The sequence below is a fragment of the Lepidothrix coronata genome, unplaced genomic scaffold (assembly GCF_001604755.1).
Source record: "Lepidothrix coronata isolate B3197 unplaced genomic scaffold, Lepidothrix_coronata-1.0 Scaffold6, whole genome shotgun sequence".
NCBI lineage: Eukaryota > Metazoa > Chordata > Aves > Passeriformes > Pipridae > Lepidothrix > Lepidothrix coronata.
Window position 1 is genome coordinate 2,638,722 of NW_016690186.1, and position 23,067 is coordinate 2,661,788.

The 23,067-nt window shown below is 36.3% G+C and overlaps 2 long non-coding RNA genes across 2 annotated transcripts; one reads left to right on the top strand and one right to left on the bottom strand.

Moving 5' to 3' along the window:
* Window positions 1–937: 937 nt before the first annotated feature.
* On the bottom strand, window positions 938–3,344 carry LOC108505255. Its single transcript, XR_001877435.1, has 3 exons — window positions 3,253–3,344; window positions 1,965–2,037; window positions 938–1,091 (listed from the first exon to the last, which is right to left on the bottom strand). It is a non-coding gene; the product is annotated as an uncharacterized LOC108505255 (long non-coding RNA).
* Window positions 2,924–22,790, top strand: LOC108505258. The gene is made up of 4 exons (XR_001877436.1): window positions 2,924–3,032; window positions 3,321–3,646; window positions 17,195–17,309; window positions 22,657–22,790. It is a non-coding gene; the product is annotated as an uncharacterized LOC108505258 (long non-coding RNA).
* The last annotated feature ends 277 nt before the right edge of the window (window positions 22,791–23,067 follow it).

A 23,067-nucleotide genomic window follows, 5' to 3' on the forward strand; every position in this document is an offset into this window, starting at 1 on the left:
GCCTTGGAAAATGCACCATTCCCACAGTGTATCTTTGCAGTTTTACACAAGCAGACCTATACACACTTTGTATGCATTACCAGTTAACCAATAGCTACATCATCAGCAGAATTTTAAGCTAAGATATCCTGTTTCTTAGCAAGGTTTACTAACATGATTCATAATCGCAGTTGTCTTCAACTTATTGCAACTGATTATACATATATATGTATATATATGGAAATATATCCATGTCTTTTAAGAGAATTAGAGATCACTGTGATAGCAATGTTTAAAAGACTGAAAACTTTGGCCTGTTTCAAATTTGGAAACAATAGTTTACTAGATTGACATTCATCGGCAATCCACACTGCTAAAAATTAGTTCTTATTCACTATTAATTATCTCTCTGTATTTTCAAATAGGTTTAAACAAGCTTATCCTAAATTAGTTATGAGTATACAATATGATGGAGTTGATGTTCTTCATGACTATGGTCCCTCGATGGTCTCAGTGCCCAAGTTCAAGGTGGCCAATGCTTAAAGGCCTGTGAAAAGGGATTACGGAACAAAGGCAGGCAATTTCTTTCTTTTTTGTCCTTTCCTTGCTTATGATTGCTATTTTATGTTCTCTGTTCGAAAGAAAAAGGGAAATTCAAATACCCTTGATGTCACTAAACCTTTTTCATCTTTTTTTTTGGCTTCATCTCACTTATTCTTCAGGATTATTTTGATTCCACCAAGCTCTGCAAGATTATTTTGGTTTCTTTCATGCCTGATCTACATCATTAGCTTACTACTTGCATAGGTGTTCCAGCACCTTATCTGTGCAATTTTGCTACAAATCTCAATTTACCTCTCTGCAGTTATGACTATTATCTATGGGTTAGTGCTTAACAGTTACAAATTGCTACTAATAGTGTTATGAAGTTACAAAATATTTACACACCTACCTTGTTTAGGCTATTTAGTATGCATAGGTCTGGGCTGAAGGCAAACATTTATAAATTGCATCCTGGGCTGCTTCTCTTTGATGGGTGTATCCACCATGTCTTTGACCATGAACTATTATAGCAACTTTCTGGCGGGCTCGGCTTGGAGAGTTTAAAGAGACTAAGAAGTTGTGACGGAAAAAAACTGCTGAGAGTTTGGAGGACTATAGTTAGAAAGATTTCTGTTCCCTTCACTCTTTTCTTGTTCCCTCTCCTTAGAGATAGCTCCCTTTCCTAGTTGATCACCCTCAGCCCAAGACTAGGTATAATTCACTGCTTTAGTCTTCCTCGAAGGGAAGGTATTAATTCATCTAGGTAAATAAAGTTCAGCTGGTTTTAAATCAAATGGATTTTCTCAGCTATGTAAGAAAGAAATCTCTGTTACAGCCTCTATCCATGGACAGGAGATAGAGACATGAGCAAATTAATAAAAAATAATTTGCCAGTTCTACAATCACACCTCCAAAATAATTAAGTTATGCGTTCACAATTTATAGTAATCCATGTCTTTGTGATCTAAGTGTTTGTTGCTTAACACAAAGGCTAAGACTGAAAGATCTCTGGAGGGAATTTAACAGTTCCCATACATATATGTATCTCACTTCAAGGTTGGGACTAATGCTTTGGAAACTGCTTGAAAAAATGGATTTTTGAGAAATTGTAAAAACGGAGATAAACAATTTTTTGCATACAAGCCAAAATAATATGGTGGGAAGCTTTAACTTACCTATAAAACCCCCCAAACCAAACAAGAAAATAAACTAACCCTCCAAATCCCCAAACAAACAAACAAACCTCACAAAAACAAAACCGAACCAAACCAAACAAAAAACAAAATCAAAAATCCCCAGAACACTCAGAAAAAGCCAAAACTCCCAAATTTATAGTATTAAAACCAAATCTTACCCAAACCATTTTAAAGTCAATAAATTATAAAAACCTCCTTTTTTCACAAAAATAAGTTAACTAAAAATTATTCTGAATTTTTACTTACTTTATGATTCCTAAAATTTTCAGAGCATTTTTTTTGTTAGAAGAAACTGCAACTGAAATCAACAAGAAAGAGTCTGAAAGAAAAATGGAAGCTAAACTAAAATGATTGTGATTACCACACAGGTATGTGATATATATATTTATCACAGCATAGTGAATGTGCATCACATTATGTGACTGAATTATGAGTAGTGCATATGAATTAGATGCACATATTCAAATACAGAATTAACTATATATAACTTATATACACACGTGTGGATACAACATCAGAGAAGCTTCATGAAATTTCTAGCTAAGAATTAGCCATGTGTGTTTTATTCCTATTTATAATACATCTGTTATATCAGTTTGCCTTTTGTGATTTTCTTCAAACGCGAAAGGAAATGGCTTTCAAATGCATGCATTCTTGCTACAAAAATGCCAGATGCCAATAGCTGCCTTGTCAAAAGCTTCTTAGTTTGCATCAGAAATAAAAGTTCCGGTTCAGGACCACTTGAAAACCACTCTCACAGGGCCTGCGATTTCATCCTCATCCCCCAGCAGCTGGAAAGCAGGGAGGAGATGGGCAGACCAGCAGTGCAGACAGTGTATTAATCTCTGCCTTTTTCTTGTTTCAGCTACTTCCATTACAGCAGGAGCAAGTGGGATTTGAAGATTGCTTATGGTGTAAAAAAGCACTAGCCCTAATTATGAGAGTTTTTTGGTTTAACTTGGCAGATTTCAACATCCTCAGTGAAGACAGAGTACTGAACTTGTTTTCTGCATATTTTTTTTCTTTTTTTAAATGTCAGATATTGAGCAGGCTTTTTGAAAAAATTCAACAGCTAGAGACTGGATGACTTCAGTAATAAGAATACAGCCTGGAGAAGGTACATAAATCTGTAGCCTTGCTGTGCATAAAATTGCTTTGGTAGCCCTGCATCTGGAAAGACATGAGGTTTGATCAGTGTGGTTCGAAGGAATGCTATCAGCTACACAAACTAATCCTGCACCCTAATTACCAAGTCATGCTGTTTTTCTCCAAGCAATCTTATCGTGAACTTTTTAAACAGATATAAAAGGAGTGGTGAGTTTGCAAATATGACATTAAACGGAATAAAGTTTCCTCTCACCCTCAAGAAAATGTAAGGGTGACTCTGAATCATCCCTATAGGCCTACACAGGCCACCTTCTGCTTCAGTAAGACTCTTAATGCCATAAATGTTTAATCCATATGTTTCTTTCATGATTCATCCCTGAGCAGCTCCATATGTCAGGACTGGTCAGACAAGGCTTTTGAAACTCACATGAGCAGAGCTGGTGACTAGCAGGCATACGCACGTTAGTTTCACGAGTTGTTATTTGCTGTTTGCAGGCCCATTCAGTCAGACTGAAGAATAACTGGGAAGAGAACTGCTGAAGAGATCATCAGCAGCATTAAACTGGATAAGTAAAAATTTATCTGGAACTATATGTGTGCCTTTCTTCTACCTGCGCTTCTGTTGCAGGGCTGAGTATAAGCTAGTCCTCTTCCTTCTAGGACTCCTTGGCTATGCCCAATCTGCAGAAATTGGGCTGGTGAGCTGACTTCAGCCCAGTTTGCCCACCTTGGTGTCTCACTAAGAATAAATCAGGCTGAGTGGGATCATTAGCATGCATATTTCCAGTGGGTGGTTAACAGACTGGGATTTACTGCAGCAGGTAAGCCTCCAAACAAAGTAAACAGGGTCTACAATTCTGGTGTTGGTAGTCTTGAGTGGAGAGAAGGGTCCACTACATGGACCTTATCACCACAGTGCCTGGAATAGTACAGTATTACAAGCATTCAGCTCCGTGGGACTCTTAGGAAAAGCAAGGTAGGAAATCATTATTCTCACTTTTTAAGAAAAGCAATGAAGCATGCAGAGAGAGGATGAAGCAGTTCACAGTTCCTCCTGGCTTTATTAGTCAGAAGTATCTATATTCATAGAAACATGAATAATTTCTATCCTGCATTCTCTAAAAAACCCATTTTTTAAGGCTGTATAGTGCACAAGTGATATTTCTTGAGCTCAGGAAAAGTAGTACATGTATATACATCTACAGTACTTCCCAAAGGAAATGGAGGCTTAATGCTGGGACCAAATAAAGTGCCCTTGTCTTTATATATACGTAGACAGACACAGGCATTGGGCTCTCAAAAATATGTATTAACTTAAGAAATGCAGGAACCTATTACTGGCATGGTTAACTAAGTCTGGATCAAGTGCCAATTACAGGCAATTGACTAAAGAAAACCTGGGTCTTGATTCAGGTCTTGCTGTAGCGAAGGTAAGATTGTTTTTTTTAACCTAATAGAATAAAAGCATATAGGGCGTGAAGATTCATCTATCATAAATATTTATTACTATTAATATAAAAAGGAAATATGACCCATGTATATGCAGGACTTTTCACAGATTTCTCAAATTTGTGCCAAACTTCTATAAAGAGAAAATCTCATGTGCTGAGTCCATGCGTGAGGAAAAAAACCAAACTCCAAATCACATTTTTATTATTGTCTATAAAACCGTCATATAATTTCTATATTTTACAACTGGTATTTTTCAGTCCTTATCCTAAACCACATTTATAACAGTTTTCAACTTACAATGAACTCTAATTGAACTACTGCTCAAAAATTTGGATGAAGGTTTACAGTATAGTTTGTGCCAAGTAAATGCATTTCAGTAGGTTAGCAAGTTTTACTTAGAGTTCTACTTCAATAGCATAAATTATTTCCATTCAAATTGATTGCATTAGAACAGAGAAGTATTAGTACCCTAAGCAATTTTAAGATTAAAAGGAACTGTTCAATAGTTAAGCACATACATTCTTTTCTTTAAAAATTTACATCGAAGGCTCCTTTCATCTGCATAACATCTTTCAAAATGGAAGAAAATTTCTTGCATATTACTTAAGATTAGAATAAAAATATTGTATGGTTGAATAGACTGACAAATATTTTGCTGATTAACTAATTTTGTAGATAGTGGAATATATTGATTGAATTATTCAAGAGATAATACAAACTTTTGTTCAATTATTGGAGAATTTATTTTAAGGCAGTGCTCAATCAAGACTTAAAAATAAGCAGGGAAGAAGAGAGGAATTTCATAAATATGGTCTTGCCTGTTACAAAATCCTGTTGCCATTCTTCTGCTACAAAAATCTTGAAAACCTTTCTGCATTGTCTTTTCTCCTTGAGAGTGATCCTGCGTGCGTGTGTCTCCAGATGGTGTGTCTCCAGGCCGCCCAGTTGGAGGCCAGAGTAGACCAGTTATGTTGATCAGTATGGCCAAGGCTGAGATGTTGTTTCACAGAGTCCTTGTATCTTCTCTTCGGGGCTCCTCTCTTGCGGCAGCCAGTGGCAAGTTCACTATAAAGCAGGATCTTAGGGAGGTGGTGGTCCTTCATCCTTGAGACGTGTCCTGCCGAATGTAGTTGTGTTCTCAGCAACATGGCCTCGATACTTGTGACTGCTGCTTGCTCTAGAACAGATGTATTGGTCACATAATCTGACCAGTGGATGTTTAGGATTGTACAGAGACAGCGTTGATGGAAGCGTTCTAAGAGATGCAGGTGGTGGCGGTAGATGACCCATGATTTGGAACCATATAAAAGAGTAGACAGCACTATGACTTTGTGAACACTGATCTTGGTACTTTTCTTCAAGTGTTTATTACTCTTTTATGGAGTTTTCCAAAAGCACTATATGCCTTTGCTAACCTGTTGTCTAACTCCCCATTGATCTTACTGTCTGAGGAGGTGAGGCTGCCCAGGTAATTAAATTACTGGACTGATTTGAGCTCTGATTGGCCAATGGTGATGTGGGGATGATGGGGGACTTCCTGAGGTGCAGGTTGATAGAAAACTTCTGTCTTCTTTGAGCTGACTTCCAGCCCAAAGAGCTCAGCAGCGTCTGCAAAGCAGGATGTTAAACGCTGCAGGGCTGCTTCTGTGTGGGCAACAAGGGCGGCGTCATCAGCATAAAGCAGCTCCCGGACAAGATGGTTTAAGGTCTTGGTGTGGGCCTTCAGTCACCTTAGGTTTAAAAGGCTTCCATCAGTACGATATTGAATGTAGATACCGTCCTGATCATCGAGGTCTGCCGTGGCCCTTTGGAGCATCATGCTGAAAAAGATTGTGAATAGGGTTTGTGCAAGAACGCAACCTTGTTTCACCCCATTGGTAATTAGAAAGGGCTCAGATTTTACAGTAATGTTCTACAGTTTGTCAGGGGTGAGGGGTCCAAAACTTCTCCCTTTAAATTTTTCTAATGCTCACCATTGCTTTAAACATTATATCTGACAAAATTTTGCTAAAGTTAGACTTCATTTGGGGAGTCTATTTTTTATCTTTTTTCCAACAGAATTAGAAGCTTTAAAAAAAATTACAGAAGATTTAGTCTCAAATAATCATTGCAACAATAGTAGTTGCAATAAATTATAATTTCTTCACATGACTGAGAGAACTTCTCCACTTATGTCCTAATTTTTATTTTTTTTCCCTTTTGCTACTATCAGTAAGGAAATGAATAGCAAAACAGGGAAACAAAATTGAAAAAAAAAAGAGACTTTTCTCACTTTTTTTTTAAGGGGGACAAAAGCCAAAAAAAAAAATTCAAAAAGTGGACACGATAGTTTAAAGCCATGAACATTTTTTACATTGCAAACACACGTTTGAAATTAAATTCTTTTTCACATTTACCAGCTCCTTTTTTTTTATTTTCGATGTACCTCAGTATGTTAGGCTGACTGTGCTGATATGTTCTCTGGGAACTTGAAGGTTTCTGTGGGAACCAGAAAGTTCTTCGGCAAACCTGAAGATTTCCATAAATTTTTGATTCAAAACTGTGGAAATGTATTTTTTGAACCATGGAATAACAAATGAGATTTGCAAAAGTACTCTACTTAGTTTTTAGTTTCTGAAAAAGCTAATCATTTACATACACACCTTTCTGTACCAGAGTCTTAATTATCATTTTGATCGCATGTCTCTAAGCAAGCATTAAACAAACATTTATACCCTAAAATCGACCAAAGATAAAGCAACTGAAATAGAAGTAAATAGGGAACTGGGTTGAACTGAATTAAACAAAATGAATTTATCTTTGCAAATGAAAACTTATATACTGAGAAAAAGACTTCATAATTGGCAGAATTAAGACTGTACCATAAAAATAACACATGTACAGCATATAGACAATTTGACATAAACTGTCAATGCAATTTTGTTGCAAAAACTGACAACATAATCAGGGAACATAATAAGGGAATAGTGGTTATATGTATGTGATAGTAGTGAGATGTATCAGAATAACATAAAAAGTTCTCTAGTCCACATTATGGAAAAAGGGGTGGAAAAAACAGAGAGAAGATGGAAGACAGTGACAAGTATTACTTGTGGAATAGAAAATGCATTTCTGCAGATGACACCTACAGCTCAACCCACTTAGCTTAACAAAAAAACATTAAGAGTGGCATTGAATGCAAAATATATATACTTCAGATATCAGGGACTGAAAATATGGGGTACTAAAAGGCCATTCAGTCTAGTAGAAGAAGGTATAGCAAGAATGAGTGTTTAGCAGCTGATGGCTATTTCAAATGGCAAGTGATGCACACATTTCTAACATGACCAGCTATTAAAACAAACTGTCACTGATAACAGAGTTCTGGATTTTTCTAATCTTTATACCTTCAAGCCAACACAGGATGCCTTCATGGAATAAATGTCTCAGCCAAACAAAGGTTCTTTTGGAAAAACCAACAGATATGTAAACACAGAGAAAAAAAAAACCCTTTGGTTTTAAATGCTTAAAAATCTTCAGGACACCCACTTAAAGTCATGGGGACTTCATTGTTAGAGTTTCTCTATAACAAGTAGCAATTTTAGAGTGTTATTTTGATCTGGGACTGTAATTGTGATCTGGGACATTCCACTAATTTTAAGTATACTTTGAAGTTTTTAGGAGTTTAGACAATACTTTGAATATTCAGTTTTGTTGACATAGAACTGTGTGGAAAACAGCTTGTGTTCCACTGAACATATGGAACACACTCTAGCAGCTTAAAAAACATAAGCCTAAAAAGTAGAATAAAAACCACTGCAAATCATCTGTATGTCAGGTCAGTGATTTTGAAATTGTCATTGCATAATGGTTCTTCTAAATTAATTCTGTTCAGAAACTATTCACTTTCACTATTCACTTACATAATGAAAAACTACTTTGTTTTGCTGGCATAAGAATAAAGCCTGGACAAGACGGAACACACATCACCATTGGTAACATGCATACAGTTACACTTAATCTAGTCTTTTCTAGTCTAGAAGCAAAAAAGATAATGACCTTTCCTGTCTGAAATTTGGATGAGTTCAACATGTTCCTGTACGATGTTTCAGTCTTAACGAAAATATTATTGTTGAAATAAAATTTTTCTCTTTTGCTGTTTCATTGTTTTTGCAAAAGCGTTAACAACAGACATCAATATCCTTGATTGATTTTAAGGGAATTGTTTGATCAAATCCCAGTGACCTTAAAATTAATTTTATTAAAGTACAATAAAAACAAAAAAATACTTGATTCTTCAGATGTTATATTTTTCCCCCATTAAATGCACACCGACCTACCTCTGGTGTGAAAGCACATTTCAAAAAAGTATTAAAAGTGATTGAATCTGTAATCCCTAGAGCATTAGCCTGATGTGATTATTTCTATTGTTCAAATAAGATTATGACTACCTTAAATCTTCATTTCCAGATATTATCTGACATGTTCTACTTTCAAACAGAAAAGCATTACAAGAGAGAGCTACTGTGAAGGTTTGGGAACCTGCCCAGTTCAATGAATTTAATATATGTATTTTAAAATAACATTTTGAATTGAACGATAATGTAACAGTCTAATCTAGTGCAATCAAAAGTGCCAAATACTGCATTGAAACCCAGATGTATAAATGTTAAAAAGTAGAATGTGAATCATCTGTCACCCAAAAATACAGCCCTGGTATTGAGCTTTGATCAAAACTGGCTGAAAGTCACCGTATGCCCTGTTTCATACTCTTACTTATAGGAAATACTTTCAAACTAGGTACTTCTAAAAAAACCCTTTCAGATAAACTTTTGTCACAGATCTGTTGAAGATCTACATATCTAGACACTTGCCAGATTTCCAAAATCCCATATATTTTAGTACTCCCCACATCTCACCATCCTGCAGCACTTCCTCCCTTGGCCTTTAGGTTATATTTTATATTCACAGTCACTGACCCCTTCATGGGAATCGAACATTCCAGTCTGTCTGCCACGCTGCTCATCCTCAATGACAGGCTACATTCGCTTTTTTTCAGAAGAGATATTGCATAGCTCATGCATACACACATGTCCTTCTGCACATTCGTGTACGCACATTTATTAACCAGAGTTTCACAAGATCACTCCAGTGCACTTAATAGCTCTGTTGAAGTGATCTTAGGGCTGAGTTCAGATCCTCTGGTGTGACAGAAGGGTTTTTCCTCATTTCCTCTTTGCCCACTTTCTCAGCTATTGTCTTTCCAACTTACTTCTGTGACCTTGGACACACCTTCACTTAAGCGTTACCCTTCTACTGCCCCAGTATATTTTTGCATTTCTTTCCCAAAGTTTCCTGGGCTTTTCACTGACTTTTCCTTATAGGCGTCCTTCTAAGGAGCTCTCTAAGTGTTCTTCACCATTTGTCTTAGCTACAAACTTTTCAAAACTGTCCATTAATCAACAAGTAAGTAAACTCTATTTGTATTATTATAGTTACCATATACTACAAGACCTATCAGCAAAAAATGTATACATAAATGCATCCCTTGATGTAACAATTTTTACAGAAACAATTTTGCAATTGAATCTAAAATTTTAAATGCTATCTTGATGGATTTCCTAAGACCATCTAATTTATTAATACCTGTAGATCAGGAGATTTTTTCTTCCTTAATTTATAATTATGCTTCTGAAATGAAGATAATTCAAGTTTTTCTAATGGTTTCATTGAACTTTAGGATCAACCTCCCTGCACAAATGTTGTCCACAACCACATAATATGGAAACTGAACACATAAAGAATGCTAGTACTGTTTACATACATTATTTATATTGTTGGCAACTGCTTCCACTCGTATCACATCATATCACATCTATAAAATCTCTGGAAAACCATGAGGTTTCTGTAAATTTTCTCTGTAAAAAATACTAAGAGTCTAGCTAAGCAGAAAAAAAAACACTTACATGGTTCAAGGAAGTCTGTCAAGTTGTATCCTTGACTCATCATATCTGCTCAAGGTTGTTAAAAATTTGGTATTTAAGAAATACATGAGCACCTAAATAAAATTCAGCACCTATATTGTTAAAGAAGGGGGGAAATTCAATAAGGAAACACATAAATAGCCTAATATAGTTTTAGTGGCTGAACTTCAAGCTCATTTAGCTAATAAATAAAGTGGCGTCATACAGGATCTTTGCTGTTTCAGGACTTTTCAACACTTTCTTAAATCATCTGAAAAAAGGGAGGAGGAAGCCACGAGAAGACAAAATTTGCTGATGATAGTTATTCAAGGCAATAGAAACAAGGGCAAGAAGAAATAAACTGATAATGATGAAATCAGTGTAGGTAAACTCACACTGGTGCACATTTGGAAAAAAAAATCCCAATTTTGCATACAAGGTGATGAGCTCTGAGATTACTTTTTCCACTCAGGGATGAGATCTTTAGAATGGTCCTGTAATAAACTGTTCAATGAAAATGTCAGCTCAATACTCAGGAGCAGTAAAAAAGAAAATAAAATTTAAAATAGAATAAAAATACATCAAATAATATGATATTATATTATATTGTATAAAATTATCCTGGGTGTTCTTTGCAGTTCCTACTACCCCCAGAACTATCTCAAAAAAGGAACTAGGGAAAGATTAGATAATCAAGGACAGTCGTGAGGGTTGTTCAAATTGTGAAAAGAGACAGCTAATAAAGCGAAAAACCCACCCTTATAAAGTCATATGTTACACTGAAAAGATAAAAAAGGAAGGACTAGTCCAAATAAGACAAAAGACGTTGAACTAGTGTAGCTAAAAGCAACCCACCTAACAAAATATAAATTCTTGATAGCTCATAGCAATTCTGTGGAATCCTGACACAAGGGGATGTGGATGATAAACCTTTACATGAGTTTAAAAAGCAATGGGAGAAGTTTGTAGAAGAGAAATCTATTAAGGGCTAGTAATCAAAGGAGTAATCTCAGGTGCAGGAAGTCCTTTAGATACCATTTTGCTATGGATTAGGAGTCTAATAGAGCCCATAAGAGCATTTTATCTGCTTCTAATGTCACAGAAAGCAATGACAGAGTTAAAAAACTGAAAAAAAAAAAGGGGGGAGGGAAATTTCAAACGCAAATATATGTAGTGAAATAAAAGGCACCATCTTTTTCTGTCTGTTATGGGTTTGAAGCATCCTGTTTTGTACCTATCACCTACCTAACCTACATCATCACATGGATGATAGCCTATCCCTCTCATGAAAGTTGTTGCCTTCGTATTCTGATATGCATGCATGTTTCCTCTGTTCTTTAGGGTTCAAACTCGTTGGGATAAGCACTGTGTTCCTGTGGTTATATTGTCCCTGAATTTAACTAGAAGCATGGTAGAATAATATGGCAAATACAGCCTTAAGTCTTCTAGTACTAGGTCACAAATGCTGCATCCTGACTTGAAGCACTGGGTTTGCATCAGTTCCCTCCCCCCAGCTGCTTCAGACATTAAACATGATTGAAAGTTTAAGTTTTTTCTGTCATGCTTGATGCTGTATTAGATTGCCTTTGCCACTTTAACTTCATGTCAGATCAGATACCAATTGCTCTCTCATCCCTGACATTAAGCCTTCATGAACTCCTATCCAATGCTCTGGTTGATTTGACAGACATTTGACTGTGGATTCCTTTGGGAGCTTTAGCTGGGTTGGCACACACAGATCTGCATTAATGACGCAGTGGCCTTATGGAGGTGTGCCTGCTGCATCCCACTTTCTGAGAAGTTTAAAGGTAATTATGTACCCAGCTCAAATTTTGTTTCTGTTTGTTTTGTTTCTTTTGCCACTGATAAAAATAATCATCATTTTCTCCTCTTTTAAATGTTTAAATTATCAGCACAAGTATAGAAATAATACCTGCCAAATAAGACATAAATATCCAAAGCAAAACTTTTAAGTACTCCATTAGTTGAAAATTATTGCTGAAGACAAGTGAGCAGATATTCCCATAATAAATATATACAAGCTATAGCCATTTTGCTAACAGGAATAAACATTTGATATTTATTCAATGCATACAACAGAAGATAATTTGATTTTTTTTTCTAGTCAGACCCATAAATCTACAATGCACAAAATCAGTCTTGAATACTGCTGAAGATGACACTGTTACTTTGTCAAAAATTTGTCAAGTGCAATACCATTAAAACAAAGTTAGCATCCCAGCCCAAAAGTGCCTTTGCTGATGTCTATTTGTAGTGTTTGCATTGCTCAATTTCCATGCCAGAGAACAAAGTTGATATGTCATGTTCAGTATCAATCAATCATATTTATTCATCTTTATTTGCTATGCTGTCTGACAGAACCTTGAAGGTAGCACGAAAATCAAAACTATCTGGGATAAGTATAGGATTTAATATGGTAGAAGAAATATCTGAAGTCCATCAATATAGATGAGGAGAAAAGTAAACTCTCTGTTGGTGGCACTGAAGCCCAAATAAAGATTCATGGGTAAATGAAAGCATAAAACCAGAATTTTAGTTAGACTGTATATTAAGAGTGGGATTCAGAAAGCTTTACCTGGAGCTAATATATCTGGTTTTCTGATGTAAAAATTCTAAAGAAGGCATCTTTTTCCTGAAGGAAGGTACATAAACCTGACCAGCAACTCCTAATTATTGCAGGCAGACCTAAGTGCATCTATCTATTAATCTTGACCCCTTTTCCTGGCAGCTCTTTTCTCACCCTTGTGATTACTTCCCCAAGTGCCAGCTCTACCTAACCACTCTGCAGCCTACAAGGGCTCTGGCTAAGTCCTCCTCCAGACTGCCGATGGAAGGAGCTGTCAAGCTACAGCAGCTTCCCAAGGACTCCAGAAGCTGCTGATGCCATCTCTCAGCATAACTCCTGCTCTCTCCACAGAGCTCTGCCTCTCAGATGTTTATGGTTGTCTCTTTGTAGCAACACAAGCTCTCCACAGTGCTGGAGACTAAATGAATGAATCTCTAAGAAACTGCTGAAACCTGAACGGTTTCTGCTCCACCTCTCATCACTCATACATCATGTGAGTAGAATATCAGGTTATACCTAGATGGAATACAAGGCTTGAATAAGTAAGGAGTTAGTTAAGACTCAAAAGAGTATTTCTCCAGTTGTTGTTTTCAATTCTTCAGCTGTACTATTCAGGCTTTAAAAAATTTAGTTGGATGGAAAAAAAATTGTACACTAGTCCAAGCATTTCTCAGCGAAGTCAAATGTGATTAAATTAAGGCATTTTCATCAACTTGATGATGGAAGAAACTCTACAGCTAGTAGAGCCAGCCCAGGGCTTCCATGTGAAAAGTCAAGCCCCTTTGTCATCATTCTTACATTGTCCTAGCTCATATTGCAACACAGAAGAAAACTCAGGCTTTAGCAAGATCAGGAATGAGGCAACCCCACATGCTGAGCTTGTCATCTGAGGTTGTTGGCAAATACAAGCCAATGTTGACTCATACCCATGTGCTAACAGATACAAGGAGCCCAGGAAGCCCACACTGACCTTTTTGATCATACTTGTCAGTGGTGCTGTGCACATACTGGAAGAGACTGAGGACTAGGGCTATATTCCTAATGTGGACACAAGTAAAAACATGACTATTCTGAAAAATATCCCAAGGTTAAATATAGTTTAGCAAAATAAAAGCTAAAGATGCTTCAATTGCTTAATTCCAAATGCCATTAGTAGCCATAGAAGTTTCATTTTCATAAACCCACATCTATAATCTTATAATTCTTGTAAATAATATCAAACAAACTTTATGGGAGGGGAAAAATTAAGGAGGGGGAAAAAGAAAAGGCACAGAGTGGAGTTTTTCTGAGGAGTGAGGCATGAAACACCCAAATAAAAGTGAGGGAGGATTAAATGAAGCTGTCTCTGGGCAAGTTGCCTGAAAATGCAACTGTATATGGATGGTTGGATAGCTAACAAAAGAGTGAAAATTAAAAGTCCCTCGAATAATCAAGGTTCCCTAGTGACAAAACCAGATTCAGATACAGACTTTCAAAAAACGTTAAAAGGAACCAGGTGCTGAACCTTTAGAAGTATTGAGGCTTCTTTGAAAATCCAAATCATGGTGTACACTGAGAGACTTGAGGGGACAGTTAATGATGAAATCTCTAGAGATTAAAACAAAAAGTAACTTTCAAAACTTTGAATGCTTCCTTGACACCAAAAGTGAACTGTAGGTAGACTGAAATCACTCATTACCATAACCAAGTCTTGCTGGTATTGCCAAAACCTAAAAGAAAGTAACACACACACACATGCACACACATAACCCTTGCCAAGGAATGGCAATGCGTGACTGAAGATGATTTTTTTAGTGATTTGAGATAATGACTGAGAATTCTATTGGGCAAAGAAAAGAATAAATGAAAAAAACCCGGGCTACAACTGGAAAAAGAGCCTTCCTGTTCTGACGATTTTCAGTGGCTAAACAAGATTAAAGAGAGAAATAACAGTAGCAAAAATCTCTAATATATTTTTGTAAAATGGCAATAGTTTCATTAAACAGATAATCATGAAACTTTTGTCAGACATGGAAAAAAACTGAAATAAAAAGATTTCTTATATTTATAGATGAGAAAAAAAAAATCATTGAGTTGGGCACAACATATGATATGGAAGTGTAAAGATTATTGAATCCACTTCCATAAAAATTAAAATTTGTCTTTATTATAATTCTTTTGAAAGTAACTGAGACATTGTTTCTAACGTGGGGACAGTAGCATTATACAAAAAATAATTAGGTCCCATACTACAAGGGCGCTCTATACATCTAAATCTTACCATTTGTTTTTGTCTCAAAGAGTGGCATTATTTTTTTGCTACTAAATTTCATGGATTTCAGGCCCCAGAGAGTGCCATTGTTTTCTACTGTGTTGCATAGATTTCAAATTCATCAGAATTTGCTATGTTCTTTCCATCTGAAAAGCTCAATAAAAATACGAGAATTTTAACTTAAAAACTAACAAAAAACCTTGAACAAACCAACAAGAAACAGTTAATGGAATAAGGAAGGCCACTTAAAAAAAAAAATCAAGACAACCCAAATTTAAACCCAACCTAATTTTCAATTTTCCACTAATATTTCATAGTGTTGTTATAAACAATGCAAATGCCATCTTTACACTTAGTTAAAGTATAACTCTTTGGTCAAGAACTACTAGTTATCCAGTAGTTATCTAGCAGAAATTTTCAGAATTAACTTCAGGCATCAAGTCTTGAAATATGTTAACACTGTTAAATATAAGCTCAGAGAATTGTATTGACTACAATACAGGGGTAACAAAAATATACAAAATTTGTTACCTTCTTACTCTTTTCTTTATATCCATATTTCACCATTGTCTTCAAACAATTTAATTAAAGACAGACATCTTACACTACAAATTTATTAACTTAGTCAACCACAAACAAACAAACCCCTCTCATGGGTTCATATACGTACTCCAGGACACAGAAAACATGTCCATACAGTCAAAATTAAAATACTGCTTGGCACTACAATGTGAAGCCTGTCAATTCCAAATCTTCAAAATGGACACTTCCCTCTTCTTAGTGATCTTTGATAACACAGTAAAAAATAAGACCTTGAAACTTTCAGTTGTGGTAGGATGTAGAAGACACAGAAAAACATTCCCTTAAAATGCTGACAGTTTTGACCAATTTAAATGCCACATTAGTGTATTTTATGTATGTTGCCTTGAATATACTGTCAGATTTCATAGTTATCTAGTATCTGTTTTCAAGGCATGCAACCATTAAGTCAATCATTTAGCCATCTTACACTATCAGTCATAAGTTAGTGACAACCAGAGTTCTCATGCATGTCTGCAGAAGTTCATTCCATCTGCAGTGTCAGGTAAGTCATACAGTAATGGCTGCTCTTCTGACTACTTTCTAGTGGAGTGTAAGTGCTAAATCAACTGTGGCCTTGCTGTAAGAACTCTATTGTTGCCATACATATGTATTTGAAGAACACTGTGTCCTATTTCTAGCACAGAGGATTTGGAACATTTATATCTTTTTAAAATTAAATGTATGAAGCCTCTGAAAATTAAAACCATATAAACATCTAAATAATGCTGTCTATTGCATTTCAGAAGTACAAATTAATACAATGAGACAAATTAATTGCAGAATTTCAGACACAAATACTTGAAATTACCATGAATGAATGTCATGGTTTAACCTCAGGCAAAAGCTTAGCACCACACAGCCACTTGCTCACTCTCCCTCTGGTGGGATGGTAGAGAGAATCAGAAGTGTGAAAGCCAGAAAACCCCATGGGCAGACAGGTGTTCAGACACCTCCAGGAAAAGAGTGCTCCATCACTTGTAACAGTGAGTTGGCATGTGAATCAACACGCGCAGGCAGCCAGAATAACCACAAAACCACAGCTGAAATGGAAAGAGTAATTTTATTTCATTACCTTGCTAACAGGAGGATCCTGAAGCAACACCCAGGTGGAGACACAAATGGGAACGCAGGCACCATCAGGCTCAGTCCAATCCTAGTGGACACCCATTTACCAAGGGCCTACATGTGTAGTTTACCACAATGCTGTGATCTACCCTGTGCCTTTTATCATCTCTGAGCTTTGATCTTCTCTCTCCCGAAACACGGAGCTCAAGCACGTTTGTGATAGTGCCTTCAAGTCTCTCCAAACACCTATGTTATCTCTACACAGAAAGTCTACTTCTCAAAACAGACAGAGTATAAACAGCATTAGGCATAATACATGGGATTCCCCACACTGTTATTCTCCAGACCTTGGTATTTCCAGCTTCAAGGTCACTTGAGCAAATCTACATCCTCCTTGCCATTCTTCCATTTTTAACCCTTTCCTCCCAACACTTGGGAAGACAAATGCCATCACTCTTAACGTTGAGCCATTTCCTTCTTCTTCCCCCAGCTCTGTATGCTGAGAATGACACAATATGGTCTGGGAACCCTTTGGTCAGTTGGAGGTCAGCGGTCCCAGCTGTATCCCCTCGTTGTGCGCCCCGAGCGTGCTGACTGGTGCTGAGGTATGGAGAGCAGGAAAGGCACTGACTCTGTGTGAGCCCCGCTCGACAACAAGAATGTACCTGTTTTATCAACACTGTTTCCAACACAAACCCAAACTGTAGCCAAGTATCAGGTTCTATGAAGAAAATTTACTCTATCCTGACCAAACCCAGCAAAACACATCACCTTATGCTCTGTTTGACTAATTGCTAACAGAGTCTTAAATTATGTTATTCAATTTACATCCTGTAGTTCCACCTACAAATTTTAAAATTCAGAACCTGATTTTGTGTTAATGGGCTGATCCATTTCATGTCAACACTTTCAATTTCTAGCTTTTTCAGTGACATCCAGTTCTCTAACATCATTTTAAGTGGTGTTAGTTAGAGAGCTAGTGTTATCTACAGAAACTTTAAAGAACTTTTGAAGTCAACACCTAGTTGAAGTCCTGAATGGAGTCATACAAATAAAAAGACTTTAATTTAGTTTTTCAAAGGGTCACAAGACAAAATTTGAAAACTTTGGAAGAAATTTTTTTTGTTTGAATTTTGAAGCAATTGAAATACCACAAAATTTTGTATAGAAACAGAAGAGACAAAGTCAAATTTAAAATTAAGAAGAAGGAAATAAAGGGAAAATGTGAAATTTTCATGAATTTCCGATATGAAAAAGAGGACACAGGACTGCTTGTTTTATTGATTTTCTTTCAATGAGTAGTATTAACAATGCTATCCCTTAAGGGTATATCCCCAACATGCCCAGAACTTCAAGTTCATCTGTGCTGATGGTCCATAGGCACCTGGCAGGACAGTCCTTCGAAAATATTAGTGAATCAGCTTTGACATTCATTCATCGGCTTTATTTTACAAAGGAATATTTGACATATCTCCAGTTTCTTCCTTCTAGGTATCTCTTAACTATTGCATAAGGTCTTCCACCGGAAGACTTTGTTAGTCAAAATATCCATGTAACCCTTCTGTTCTCTTCTGAGAGAAAATTTTGTTAGTTTGTTTCTTTGTATGGAAAAAAGCATTTATACGTGCTAAAGTTTTGAAAAGATACAACAGACACTGGATATCGCAACCAAATATACAAATTTTACAAGTTTTTGAGAGTTACAAATCTTCAGAGTTTTCTTATTAAGTTACTAGTTCTGAAAATTGCACCTTATTTTGCTACTGCTGGAAGATGAGTTACATTGCACTGAAACGAGTATTCAGATTCAGATTTAAAATGCACTGGGTTATTTCAGGTTTTTATTCTTTTGGTAAAAGTCCATTCTGAACACAGACAACTCCATAAATCTCCTCAAATCTGTGGGATATTTAAATCTAGGCATTTGCCTCATTGATTGGATTCAACTAATCCCCGAAGCAACACAGATATGGATACAGCAACTTCTTTGCTAATTTGTTCAAATGCTCTGTATACTCACCATAAGTGTCAATGTCTCTCATTTAAATCAAATAAAATAACAGCATGTTTCTTAGGAGAGAAATTTATAGTGCTTAAGCAACAAAATAAGTCACTGAAAAGCTATTCTGCTTGCTGTTCGCCCACCATTAACTTGGAATAATTCCTGAATTCAAAAAGCTTTCAAGAATCACTACTGTCTTAGTGATCCTAGCTGAAACCTGTACCCCTTGTGGCTTTGGACAATCATAAATAATATAGTCAATCTTTGAGAAATAATGCGTTCTTAGGAGATTTTTTTCTCAAAAAACACTATACTCTTTCATTCCTCCTTTTCTCTTCCAGTATTCTCTATTTCTTTATCATGAGTTTTTCTGGCACATCACTCATTTATAGTAGGAAAAGAAAGTGAAAAATATGGTACAAAGAGCAAAAATAGCTTCCTTTGTCATGTTCTTTCCTCAAAGCATTTCAACTTTTACTGTATTCTTTTAATACACCACAGCTAGTCCTTCCAAACCAACTTTCCACACTATTGGCAAAACTAATAACATATAGGGTCCAAAAATTATAACATCATTGAGGGATAAGAGGAAGAATTTAAATTATAAACAAATTGCATATAAGAACAATTAGTTTTATGATAGGTATATGGAATATCAACGTGATTTCAACCAGTTTCCATTGATCATTTAATATTTTTATTTCTTTGGTTAGTGTAAAATTTCTTCTGTATTATATAAAGATGTGATTCTATTCATACATTGAAAGACTTCGTAGCTCACAGAGCTAAAATAATCCATTCTGGAATTTCAATAACAAATACTAAATACTTCCCCAATTCACTTCACTTCATTGTTTTTTTTTTTCTTTAAAGATCTGATTTATCCCTTATCACTACAGCAACAAAAAGCCTAAAGGTAGCTGTATATATATAACTATGCAAAGAAATAACATTAGCTATTTAGCTAATAATTAGCAGTTAGTTGATATATACTAACATGGTTCAGTTTGAGGCAACAACTCTCTTTGATCTTCAGGCTGAGAAAAATAAAAACCTCAAAGGTACCAATGGTGTGCACGTTGGTAAGTGAGAATATCAATCATGTGTCAAGACTGGGCAAATAATAAAGGTACACAGAGTCCCACAGTAGGGCTAAGCAGGTGCTTCCATATGTAACACTACAGCACCTAAAAGTAGGTCTCAAAAATGCCAAGAGAGATTTGTCAAAGCAGAAGTAAATTCTACAGTTCGGTTCTAAAAAGTGCTTGGAGCATTATGAGGGCACCAACAAAGGTATTCTCTGAGATTCAGATATGTATTTTCTTCTTACAAAATCATGGAAAAAAACCCTTCACTGGTATGGCAAAATGAAAGTGGGTCAGTGTATATTTTTTTTATTGGAAAGCCACTTTTTACCCTCTCTAATTTTTACTGCTGCAGTTAATTGCCAGATAGAAGCAATGAGTTAGCAGGTATATTACTAACAAAAAAGACACTTTACATTTCATGTGTCAACATAAAGACCTATGGAAACAACAAAATTCCTGTTTAGCTACCCAGATTTTCATTCCAAGGGGTTCTTCCCTAGATGCAAATTTATATTTTAGATTTCTTAAAAGAGGAAGGCACTCAGTAAATACTAAATTTCAATGATGACACATGCTCACTGGTGAGTACATGATTAAGCAGCTTGCAGTATGGAAAAACTGAGTTTAAGCTTCCTGAAATGGCCCACTTTATCATTTGCTCTGAGAGCACCTGGGTAAACTTTGGCAGTTGACATTAAAAAAACCCTAACATTTTGTAAGCCTGTAAAAGAGATGAGAGCATGTGTTAATTGGCTCTTGCACTTTTATCCTCATCTAACAATAGCACTGGTTATCCAAAACAAGCTGTGCTTTTTATTATATCACTGCCACAAGCCTTGTGAAGTTGAAGCAGTCCCTATTAAAAGACTCTAGCTTGCTTTGACCTTGCATGAAGCTGTTTAGGAACGTAACACTTCTGTGATGTAGGATAGCCATCTCGTCATGTGTTAATTGGCCCAGGTTAAGTGACTAGTCAGGGGAGTGTCACGCTCAAGCAGCTATATATATTTTGGACTGGAATGGTCTTACCTCTGGCCAGATTGGGATGATGGCCAAAGCCAGCCTGGATCTGTTTATAAATGGCTGCATAGATAAATTTCCTGTGTGCTTCACTTTATCATAAAAGAGATTGTTAGAGTCGCCTATAATGAAGTCTGGGCAACAGTCATCTTTCTAATATCCTGCTTTTCAGTTACCTCTGTCCATCTTCTGTGAGTGAAACTAGGAGATGATAGCCCATATAAAACAAATCTTAACAAATTTATTTTAAAATAAGCAAGAAGTTTTGTGTTTTGAGTTAGGGACTGTGAATCAGTCTTTTTAACAATGTTCCATTTAACAATCTGGTGAAATGTAGCTGGCTAGGGTCTGGAGGAATCAAGTTTCACACATAATTAGTGCAAACTTGCTATAATTTGATGAAAAAAAAGGTCACCAAACACTGTATTATCACTAAGTATTTTCAAATGTCTTGTATTGACTAAATCACACATGTATAAATCCCTAGGTTTCAATTGCATATTAGAGTGGCAAACCTTGAGTTACCTTGAAAAGTTTTTTAATTCTGTCTCTAAAAACCTCCCAAATCAGACCAAAATTCACCTTCCACTTGTGCTCATAAAGATCCCTATTTATAAGAATTAAGGCAAAAAACACAATTAAATTCAAAGAAGACTAACACTGTGTCATAGGTGGGTCTGTTTGCATTAATACCTTAAGAATGAGATTGAGAAGGAAGAAATAAAAAATCTGATTGATAATTGGGGTGGGAGATGAGGAAACAAAGAGCATGGAAGTCAGGATAAGGAAAGATAACTGTATGGGAAGAACTGGGGTTACCTACATAATTAAAAGAGATTGACACCAGAAAAGCAGTAACTGAATAGGAAGGCAGAGAAAATAAACATAGTAAATAAACAGTAAAGTAGGTAAAGCACAGCTCACATAAGAAGCTAGAGAGATTTACTCAGAAAGAACGTTGTGGTTGGTATGGGTTTGGAACAGAGGTTTAAACTGGAGATTATGGTTGATGGAGAGAGAGAACAGGCGAAGAGCAAGGACAAAGGGAAGAAGCTTTGCTAAGACAGGTAGAAAGGATAGTGCAGCAAGAAGTTTGTCTCACAAAAGTACTTTGTGATTGAGTGAGGAGTTCTCAACAGCAACACTGGTTTTCCTGACCATAATCCCAAATGTTCTAAGTCTAGCAGTAACTTTTGCAGTCCAACATAAGTATGCAATATTTGTTAATACTGATGTACCAGACTGATTACCCGTCCTACTAGTCACTACTCTTTCAGTTGAGGTAGCAGAAGATTTGTAATATCGAATACAAAATCATAAATCCATGCTCAGAATCCATCTGTGTATCAGTATGTCATATGATTAGATACATTGTGCTTTTCCTTTAGTTAGTTTTCCTTAAAGTCAAGAATCTGCATAATGCTCAAACACTGCATTCAAACAACACTGAGTAAAGAAATTAAAAAAGAAAGCAAGCTTTTAGGTGAAGTGCTCACATATATCTGTACAAGATCAAATTTGCTGCATGACATGGACCATCCTTAGAAGATAAATCAAAGTCCTTTATAACAAATATTGTTGTCTGTGGAACCACATTTAAGTCCTCAGATTATAGGGTCAAATAGTGTGCAAGAAAATTAATTCTGGGGAGGGGAAAAAAACCCTACTGAAAAAAAGTGACTCCCACTTAAGCACTTTGGGCATTCAGAAAGCATGATATCTTTAATTCTGCAAGCAAATTCTTGTGTTAAATCATTTAAATGATTTTTTCCAAGACAAAGGTTAAGAGACTTGCAATGTCAGGGGGAAATAATTAAATAAGTGTTTTCTGGGTTTTCACAGAATCACACAGTGTTTGAGACTGGAAGAGAACTCTGGAGGTCATTGGGTCAACCCTGCTGCTACTCAAGCCATGCCACCTAGAGCATGTTGTCCAGGGCTATCTCCAGACGGGTTTTGAATATCTCCAAGGATGGAGAATCCACAACCTCTTGGGGACACCTGTGCTAGGGCTCAGTCACCCTCACAATAAAGCAACTTTTCCTGATGTTCAGAGGGTCATTGTCATGTCACAGAGTGATGCCACCAACTCCTGGTACTGGCCTTGGTGATGCTGTGGACATACTACAATAGGCAGAATACTGATGGTGGCCATGACATGGCCATGGGGTTGGTGAGGGGGCCAGCCCAACATGTATATAAAAATGGATGCACCAGTCAAGGCTAACAGATCGATATGCACATGAACAAAGG